The sequence below is a fragment of the Herpailurus yagouaroundi genome, unplaced genomic scaffold (assembly GCF_014898765.1).
Source record: "Herpailurus yagouaroundi ecotype Mexico unplaced genomic scaffold, PumYag 141, whole genome shotgun sequence".
NCBI classification, from domain to species: Eukaryota; Metazoa; Chordata; class Mammalia; order Carnivora; family Felidae; genus Herpailurus; species Herpailurus yagouaroundi.
Genome location: NW_024412396.1, coordinates 72,518,062 through 72,527,379, shown reverse-complemented (window position 1 = coordinate 72,527,379; position 9,318 = coordinate 72,518,062). Strand labels below are relative to the sequence as shown.

The following is a 9,318-nucleotide window of genomic DNA, read 5'->3' as shown; positions in this document are numbered from 1 at the left end:
GGCCAAAGTGTTGGGAAGGAGCTGGGAACATTTAGGAAGAAGATCCAACCAAGGCGGGGTGGGGGCAGGGGGAGCTCCTCAGAAGCCGTTTAAAGCAAAAGATGAAGGACGGGACAAGACAACAGGAAGAGAGGGGACAGGAGAGGAAATGCAGGGTGGAGGGCGGAGGACCGGGTGGAGAAGGGTCCAGGTGGAGCACGGACCAGACAGGGGAAGCAAGGTCTGGATGGAGCGTGGTAACCAAACGAGCAGGCCTGCGAATGGGGCGCAGAGAGCCAGAAACGTGCCAGAAATAAGGCTGAGGAGCTAGGAGGAGGCTGGATCGTTCAGAGGCTTATAATGAAGGTTAAAGATTACAGATTTTATACTCAGGCGCAGGAAAGCCATTATTAGCTGATAAAAGATGGGAGCTTCGTGCTTTTTCTACGATAGCTCTTGCTGATATGAAGAGACAGGGCTTCTAGGGGCAAGAGCGGGAGAGGGAGAGAGTACAGGAGTTCAAAATCGAGAGCTGCACCCTGGGCAGGGTAGGGGTCATGGATGTGGGGAGGCGGGCACGCTTGAGAACAGTCAGGAAGAAGGACGCGAGAGATTCGGTGATGCCCTGAATGCAGGTGAGGAATAGCGAGCCGTAAGAAAAGGTCAGAAAGAACCCGTGCAGAGGTCTGGCATGGAAAGTAGGCGAGAAGGGCGCCAAGTCTGAAGCGCCAGCGAGAAGTCTGAGCCATCAGCTGGAGGCCCCTGGTGAGCCTCATGAAAGCTCTCCCAGTGGAGCAGTAGAGGTGGAAGCCAGATGAAAGTGAGATACAGAGAAAGCACCAAGAGGGTAGCACGTAGAGGGAGGAGGCAGCTTCCTGGGATTTTTTAAAGACTGAAGGCACTACAGCATGCTAAGACCCAACGGGAAGGGCCCGGGAGAGGGGAGAGGCCGGCCATGACGGTGGAAGGCTCCAGAGGAGATGGGGAAGGCGGGGTGGAGCCCGTGCTCAGGTGGCGGCGTGCCATGGGCCAGCAGCAGGTGGCTTCCTCCACCGGTCATCAGGTAAAGAGAAGCAATGGGGCAAGGCTACTGGGGGGACGCTGTGGGGAGTTCCTTTTGATGGCTTTTAGTTTCTCTGTGTCCATGATTGGAGAGGACGCCACTCATGTCTCCTCTTGGAATGGGAACTCCTCTGGGCAGGAAGGGGTCACACTGGCCTCTGCTTTGAATCCCCAGTGACCAGAACCAGACATTCTGTAGAACGAATAGTAAGAATAGCGAAGAATGAAGGGATGGACAGCTCCAAACGGCAGGGATTAACTCTGAAAGCATCCTTGCCCTCCTGAGGCTCTAGAGAAGCAGACATGCTCACCCTCCGCACCCAGTTCCCCAAAAAGATGGCCGGCGGCTGGAGGCCCCTCTCACTCTCCCAGACCCCGATCAACGCCCCATTCGCCACCTGTCCATTGGCGGGGCCCTTCTCTCAATTGTTGCCCGTGTGTGCCTTCCTTGATCCCCCTCAAAGGTTCACTCATGCGCTTGTCTGCTCCTCAGTCGCTCTCCCACGCACCAATGGTCCACACATCCCTGCAGACACTCGGCCATGAGCACACCCATGGCATCGCCCCGTGTGGAGGCCAAGGTTGCCCTGACTCAGTGGTCCCGCCTCTCCAGAGCTCACCGGCTCAGGGGGAAAGAGACGGTCACTTGACCCACGTGTTGACAGGAGATCACGGCATTGCGCAAAGTGCTAGGGTTTCAGGCTGACGCAATCCATAGCCCGGAAACAGCAAGGAGCTTCAGCTCCTGCAGAAGGGGCCAGGCCCAGAGAAAGCAAAGAGAGGCGACTCTCTCCTCCCAAAGACTGGGGCACACAGGGTGGGGAGGCAAACAGGAGACAGTGATGAGACCCCTCAGACCTCATCATCGGAAGCATATGAACAGGAGGAGTGGGGGAAAAAAAACCAGATACACACTCGCCTTAATAATTACACGAAGTTGGAGAAGGCTATTTCTTTCTTTCTTTTTTTTTTTTTTTACCGTGGACAAATACAGATGTAAGTATGGTTTAAAAAAAAACAACAACCCTGAAATGTAAACACTAACACACTTGGAAACTGCTTGCGTGCTCTAGGAATCACCAGAGAACATTTTTAAAATGAAACCTGTGGTCTCTACAGTAAAAGATATCAGGAAAGCAAGGACAGGACATATGAGACAAGCATTAGTGCAATTACTTTAAGTCCAAACAAGACAATCAAAAAATGAAAATGTCAGTGGGTTACATACGCCTTAAAAACGAGGTTTCTCGAGGCAAGGCAAAGCCTCAAATCCAAAGTATCTGTCGTCTACTTGAGACACGCTTGAAATAATTAACTCAAAAAAGTTCAAATCCAAGGAATGGGCACAGGGAAACAGGAAGGCCTCAACGATCATGCATTTGGTTTTCAGGAAGCCCACACCATCATGCACTGACATCTCAAAACGCACAAAATTCATACAACAGCTGACTGCCATCAATCAACGGCACCCCCACCTTTGCGTATACAGAAAGTTGTTCGAGCTGTGCAATTGCCTAAATTATGTCATTGCAGAGGCTTTCACGGGGTATCCCGAGGTGCCCTTGGGGTCCCCCCATGCCTCTGTTGCAATGATACCCATGGCTCGAGGTCACCCCCCCCACCCAGCTCCAAATAGGGCAGCATTGATTCGATCCATTTTACTTATTGGGCTTCTGGGTAATATTTGGTCTGAATAAAGGGTGTGGCTGCATTGGAGAAGCAGTATTTAATGACACTTTGCTCTTTTTTCTTTGTAAAAATAAATGAAAAATGGAAAAATAAAGTTGCTGATACCCGTTGTAAGAGCATAGATCTCATACATACTTAAGAAATTAAGACAAAGATGGAAATCATCAGGCAGACCCAATGGGGCCCATCTCTAGCCCCAGGAATTGAATTTAAGGCAGTCAACTATGTGTTTGAAAAGAACAAAATTAAAGAACATCCGTGGAATGCTAGAAATTGCCTGGAAACATACAGAATATTGAGCTCTTGAGGAGCAGAATACTTGGGAACATGACAGTCTCTGGTTCAACTTCCAAACACTTTGCCTTGAATACAGACTTCTAGAAACACTCACGTGGGAGAGTAGGGCTGCCTAACTCCGGAACACAAATGAAAATAAAGCAGAGGTGCCTCTGCAATGTCCAGTACTCAAGAGCGAAATCATTAAATAGGTCGATAAAAGCCACCTCTCAGAGGTGGAAGGTACAATCCACAGCAATGATAGAACATTCACAGACATTTACATTAGGAATAAAATAGCATCCCAGGGAAATGAGAGAAACAGATAGAGATAGTTTCCAGCGCCCTCTCAGTTATAAAGACATCAATTGGGCAAAAAAGTAAATGATAAACATACCCCAAATTCAGAGGCAAGCAACATCATCTTTAACAGGAAATAAGAAATAAAAGGTGCTTACTTCAGTAGTATTAAGTTACACTGTCCCCAAAGCTCTGGCCAACGTAATAAAGCAAATAGATAAATGTTACAAAGTATTGGAATGAGATTAAGTTATGTTTACCGATTACTTCTTTCTTTACTGGGAAAATCCAAAAGAATCAACAGAAAACCTAATAAAACTAAATGTCTTTACATCAGAATCGATATCCTATCAACCAGATGTACACCTTACTTTTGAAGGTCCATGAAATGTTTACAGAATTGATTATATAAGGCACAAAGAACACATCCATAATTTCTCCAAAGTAGAATCTACATATTCGTATTCTCCAAGCCACAATGAAATATAACCACAATTGAGTAAAACAACATAAGCAACAACACACAAGCCAAATCAATTAGAAATTGATTTTAAAACAAGCTCTACTTTGCACATTTAATTCAGATAATTATTTCTCCTAAGAACAAGAAGAAATGAAAAGCATATTTACACATATTTTTTAAGTGTTTTAAAAACTACATATTAAAACTTGTGCAGTCAAAGTCACAAGCATAGGCAAATTCATACCATGAAATGTTTTCATTATTTAAGAAGAATAACATAAGAAATATTTGGACAGATCCACAAAACAAACTTCAGGAAAAGCAGAAGGAAAGAATCAGTAAAGATAAAGGCAGATATTATTGAATTTGAGCGCACACATACACACACACACACACACACACACACACACAGTTTAATTGATAAATTATTCCAAAAACAGATTCTTTGAAAAACTTCTAAAGCAGACACTCCTCAAGATCATCTAATAAAAAAGAGATAAAGTACACATACCCAAAATTAAGAATGACAAAAGTGATATAATCATAGAAACAGATTGGAATGTTATAAAAATACTATTTATGGACTCTATGCTAAGAAGCTTTTAAATCTCAAAAAAAAATCTATTATTTTCCAGGATTAATAATAGGTCTTGAAAAATCATTGAGCACTCGCTATGTGCCAGACAAGGTGCAAGTTACTTTATCTCTTTAATCCTCACAGTGGCACTCTCAGCTACAGGCTCTCATTTTAATTATTTGACAACTGAGGAAACCAAGAATTAGGAAGGAGACATAGTTTTCCCAAGGTCACAAGGGAAATGACAGAGTAAGAGTTTGAACCCAAGTTGTCCGATTCCAGTACTTCCACATTTAAATGCTGAGCTACATCAGAAAAAGAAGCAAATATTCTACAGATGCAAAAAAATCATAAGAATCCAATGAATACAGAAGAAATATGAAAAGTTGCCAAAGAATTATCCCAGGAGAGTTACATGGGTGAGTTCTTTCAAGCGTTCATGGAATAGATCATTCAAATGATGCATATATGGTACAGAATACAGAAAAAAGATGAAATGTTCCCTAATTCAGTTTACAAAGCCAACATAACTTGGATACCAAAACCAACAAAAAATAAATTTGAAAAGGCCTAAGTGAAATCCTAGCAAAACAATCACGTGGTAAATTAAAAGAACAATACTCTATAACAAGGTAGAATTTGATCCAAAAAATGTTTCAAAGTTATGAAACATTATTATAATTCATTTCATCAACAAGTCAACAGACAAAACAACACAAACATCTCTATATATTAATCAAAAAAGCATTTTTCTAAACCCATTCCTGATTTTAAGGTCATATGAACTAAAAATAAATATCTCATTAACATTATAAAAAAACATATACCTCAGAAAATTATTTGTTATCATACTTGACAGTGAACCAGAAACAAGATAAAGATTTCTATTTTCCACAATTTAATGTTTTGGAAGATCTAGCCAATACTATCAGAAAATCAAGAGAAATAGAAGAGATGAAATGCTGAAAAAAAAAAAGGCAAAATATATATTATATAGAAATGCAGGACTTGTTACCTAGAAGTTCCAAAACATTCAAATAAAAACTTGTAGGAAAAAAATGAAAGAATTCAAGTAGACAGCCAATAACAATAAATATGCAATCTCTTTCCTACATGCTAGTAGTAACCAGTTTAGAAAACAGAGAGGAACAAATTCACAATAGAAATATGTAAGCAATATTTACTTTCTTAAAATGAACTTAATGATGAATTGTGAATTTGTCAAATTTGACAAATTGTGAATATATATATAAAATATACATATATAATATGTATATAATATATATTATATATATTATATATATATTACGGTGAAAGATTATACAAAGCCAAGTATCAAAAAATATCAGTTCTCTTTAATTTTCAATTTAATAAAATTCCACAGAAAATCTATGTCTTTAACTTCCTGACATCACCAAACTTCATCCAGAAAAATAAACAAATGAGACCAATGAAGAAAATATTGCAATATGAGAATGAAAGACTATAACTAACAAATTACAACACATATTACAACAATAGTGTATTAAAACAAAGCAATACTAGTATAAGAATAAACAGATTAACTGAATCCTGGAAAGCCACAGCAAGAAACAAAAACTACGAAAGTATCTAGCAGGTGGTACACGTGGAAAAAGAACATATAGTTATCTCTCACAATAAACAAATGATTAAAGATTCAACTATAAAAGATGAAATCATAAAAGAACTAGAAAAAAATAAAAATGCCCAGATAAGCTCAGGGTGGGAAAGGTTTTTCTATGGAAAAACAAAGTATGAGGAGAAATTAGAGATAGGTTTTTTAGAACATTTTTTAGAACATTTTTAAAAATGTTTGAAATTAAAAAATGAAAAGCCCCCTGAGTAAAATGGGATGGCAAATGAAAAAGGTGGGGGGACACTGAAAATACGTGATAGAAAAAGTTACTGCTCTTGTGAAAAATGTCTTATGAGATAAAAAAAAAAAAAAAAATCAAAGAGGAACACACCAACAGGGAAAAATGGGTAAATGACTTTCAGTTCAATATAGTGAATTAAATACAGATGTTCACCTGCCTGCCCCCTTGAAACTGCACTAAATGAGGGCGAAGAGATTTTCATTCTGAGGTAAGCACACAAGGGCACAGACAAGACAAGAGTGAAAACTGATTCGGAACTGGGAAAACCGAATCTTAAGCTGACTGTAAGGAAGGCTGAAATAAAGGCTGATGTGTTCCATGGAACCCACGAAAGTCTCAGGCATTCACAGCACCAGGTGCCTCAATGTGGCAGGAAAATCTGAGCCTAACTAGGATGAATTGGCTGAGAGTCTGTTTAAGAAGACATCCCCCCAAATCCTCACCAAGACTTCAGAGCCTTCCCTGATCTTGAGAAAAGACTGAAAATGTATTGCCCAGAGAAAGTAAAGCAGAGGTGACGGATACAGAAACAGCAGGCACAGATGAGAGTAAAAGCTCTAAATTAAAAAGAGGAAGAAAGCAAAATGTTACAAGGCGGATGCTGAGAACCACTCGCCTCTGTCATTTTCCTCCTCCAGCCTCTCAGAGCAGTGGCAGCCAGACAGACTCTAGGCCAGAAACTAAAAGACCTTTGGAGCATCTGAGCAGTCCAAAAGAAAAAAGGTTTTAAAATGCTCAACATGGGGTTACCCAATAGAAACACCAACTAGCTCACTCTACGGTAAAGCCCACAGCTACAAATCCCAACTGGATCATCAGTTTGAATGCCAAGAGCTTTCAAACAGCTCATTAGTGTATTTGTGTGTGTGTGTGTGTGTGTGTGTGTGTGTGTGTGTGTACCTATACATATATCTGTAGAGTTGAAGAAAGCATATAACATGGAAGTCAGAGACACATACAACTGGATGGGAAAAAAAGTTTGGAGACTGTAGGAAAAAGAAAATTTCAGGAAAAATATCCTTAATATTATCAGGGATATCAAACGTTATCAGGACTACCAAAGCAATCGCATCCATGAAACAAAATTTTGTAATATTTAGAGTATAATAAAAAAATCTTGAAAATAAGAGATTGCAGCAATGAAAATAGGTTAAAAATAAAGACAGAAATTTCTTGGAGAACAAAGAAATTAAAGTTTGAAAATCAGAGAAAAAAATTTGGGAATATTAGAGAACCAGTCAGAGATCCAACATGCAAAAAATAAAAGTTCTAGAAAAACAGATGGAAGGAAATTATCTAAGGATTGTTAAAAAAAAAAAAAAACTGTCTACAACAGATTTCAGACCAAAAGGGCCTAGCAAAATGGATGAATATAGATCCACATCAAGATGTGTATACATGACATTTAAAACACTAGAACACAATAGAAAAATCCTGCACATTCCAGAAAGGGAGGAAAAAAGATCACACACAAGGGATGAGGAATCACAAAGGTTTCAGGCCTCTCAGCAACAGCACTAGAAGTTAGAAGACAATTATTTATGCTTTCAAAATCTGTGGGGAAGAAAGATGACCAACCAGAATTCTATACCCAGCCAAACTATCCATGTCAATTGTGAACTAGACATTCTCCTTTTCAGATGTGGAAAGTCTTCAAAAATATACCTCCCATGAGCCCTTTCTGAGATAACTGCTAGAGGGTGCACTCTAGCAGCACAGAGAGTAAACAAAAAAAGATAACCCAGGATTTATGAAATCAGAGATCCAACCAAGAAGATAGGATCAGGGGAATCCCTGGGAAGAGAATGAGGGTAGATGAGGACAGGAATCCCAAAGATCAACCAATCCAAAACAGAAGAGACAAGAAGGCTCCAGGAGGAGATTTCTTCAAAAAGATAAAACGCATTTTAAAAATTGTTTGAATGGGTTTGAATGTATTGAGAGGCTGAGAATACATCTATGATAAATTCATTAAAAACTAAACAAAAAATGCAAACAAACAAAACCCAGATAACTATTAATTCCAAAGAAAACAAAAAGTTGTGAAGAAGGGGTGAATAATCATAATGCTGCTGTTCAGCTCCTAAGAATGTTTACGTGGTTATAATAATGTAAACACTGAATCCTGACCAAACCAAAAACTATGAACCAAATATATATTAAGAGAATGGGGAGGGGCACAGAGGTATGCTTGTGGATGGGGAGGCCAAGGACATATGCTCGATGGTTGAAAAATCAAGATAACGCTCAAGCTTAAAAAAAAAAAGATTGAGAAGTAGAAAAATAAGAATGTTACTTAGAAACATGGATGTAAATGTCAAGAGAATGAGTTAAAAGAGTCAACAGCCATTGGTTCTGTGGAGCAGGACATGGGGTGGAGTAGGGAGACCGGAGGGTGGGTGGGCACTGATACCTGTACAACAGGCTTCTAGAACTACCTGATTCTTAAATGAAGCATGTGCAAGACTTCAACAAAAATTAAACCAAGGGAAAGATGCAAAATGCAAGGAACCTGAACCGGCAATTCAAGTACTAAGACCCAATAAAGATATGGGGGCAATGCTGTGATCCCAGGTAATAAAATCGACAATAATGTGTGTAACAAATTGGCCAGTATCAAAACCTTGATAATCCCCATAGAAAAAGTCACTTGTTAAACTAATTCTGAGACTGTAAATTGGCACAAAGTTTAAGGAGGGCAATGTGGCCATCAAATGCTTGCACCTTCTGAGATGACCGCTCCGCTTTTAGAATGAACTTCAGGGAATACATCAGGTATGTACGTGGGATGAACAAAGGTGCTCACCCCAACTTACACAATCCAGCTTTTAAAATTATCTAGACATCTGACAAGAGAGCAGCTATACATTGGGCTTGAGGTAGCAGTTCTTAGGATACTACATAACCGCTAAAAAATCACAAGCTAGAAAATTACTTAATGGCAGGAGAAGATATTCAGGATATACAGTTAGGTGAAAAAATTAGGATGACAATAAGGAGCCCAGTTAAAAATATGCATGCATAACGTGTGTGTACAAAAACGTGCGCGCGCACACACGCACACACATTTATGC

At 39.9% G+C, this 9,318-nt stretch overlaps 1 long non-coding RNA gene across 2 annotated transcripts in view; it reads right to left on the bottom strand.

Moving 5' to 3' along the window:
• Window positions 1–1,089: 1,089 nt before the first annotated feature.
• LOC121032291 (uncharacterized) overlaps window positions 1,090–9,318 on the bottom strand; it is a 49,409-nt gene continuing 41,180 nt past the window's right edge. For both annotated transcript variants that reach the window (XR_005791187.1, XR_005791188.1), the window contains one exon: window positions 1,090–1,234. This is a non-coding gene — a long non-coding RNA (uncharacterized LOC121032291). The remainder of the gene's footprint in view (window positions 1,235–9,318) is intronic.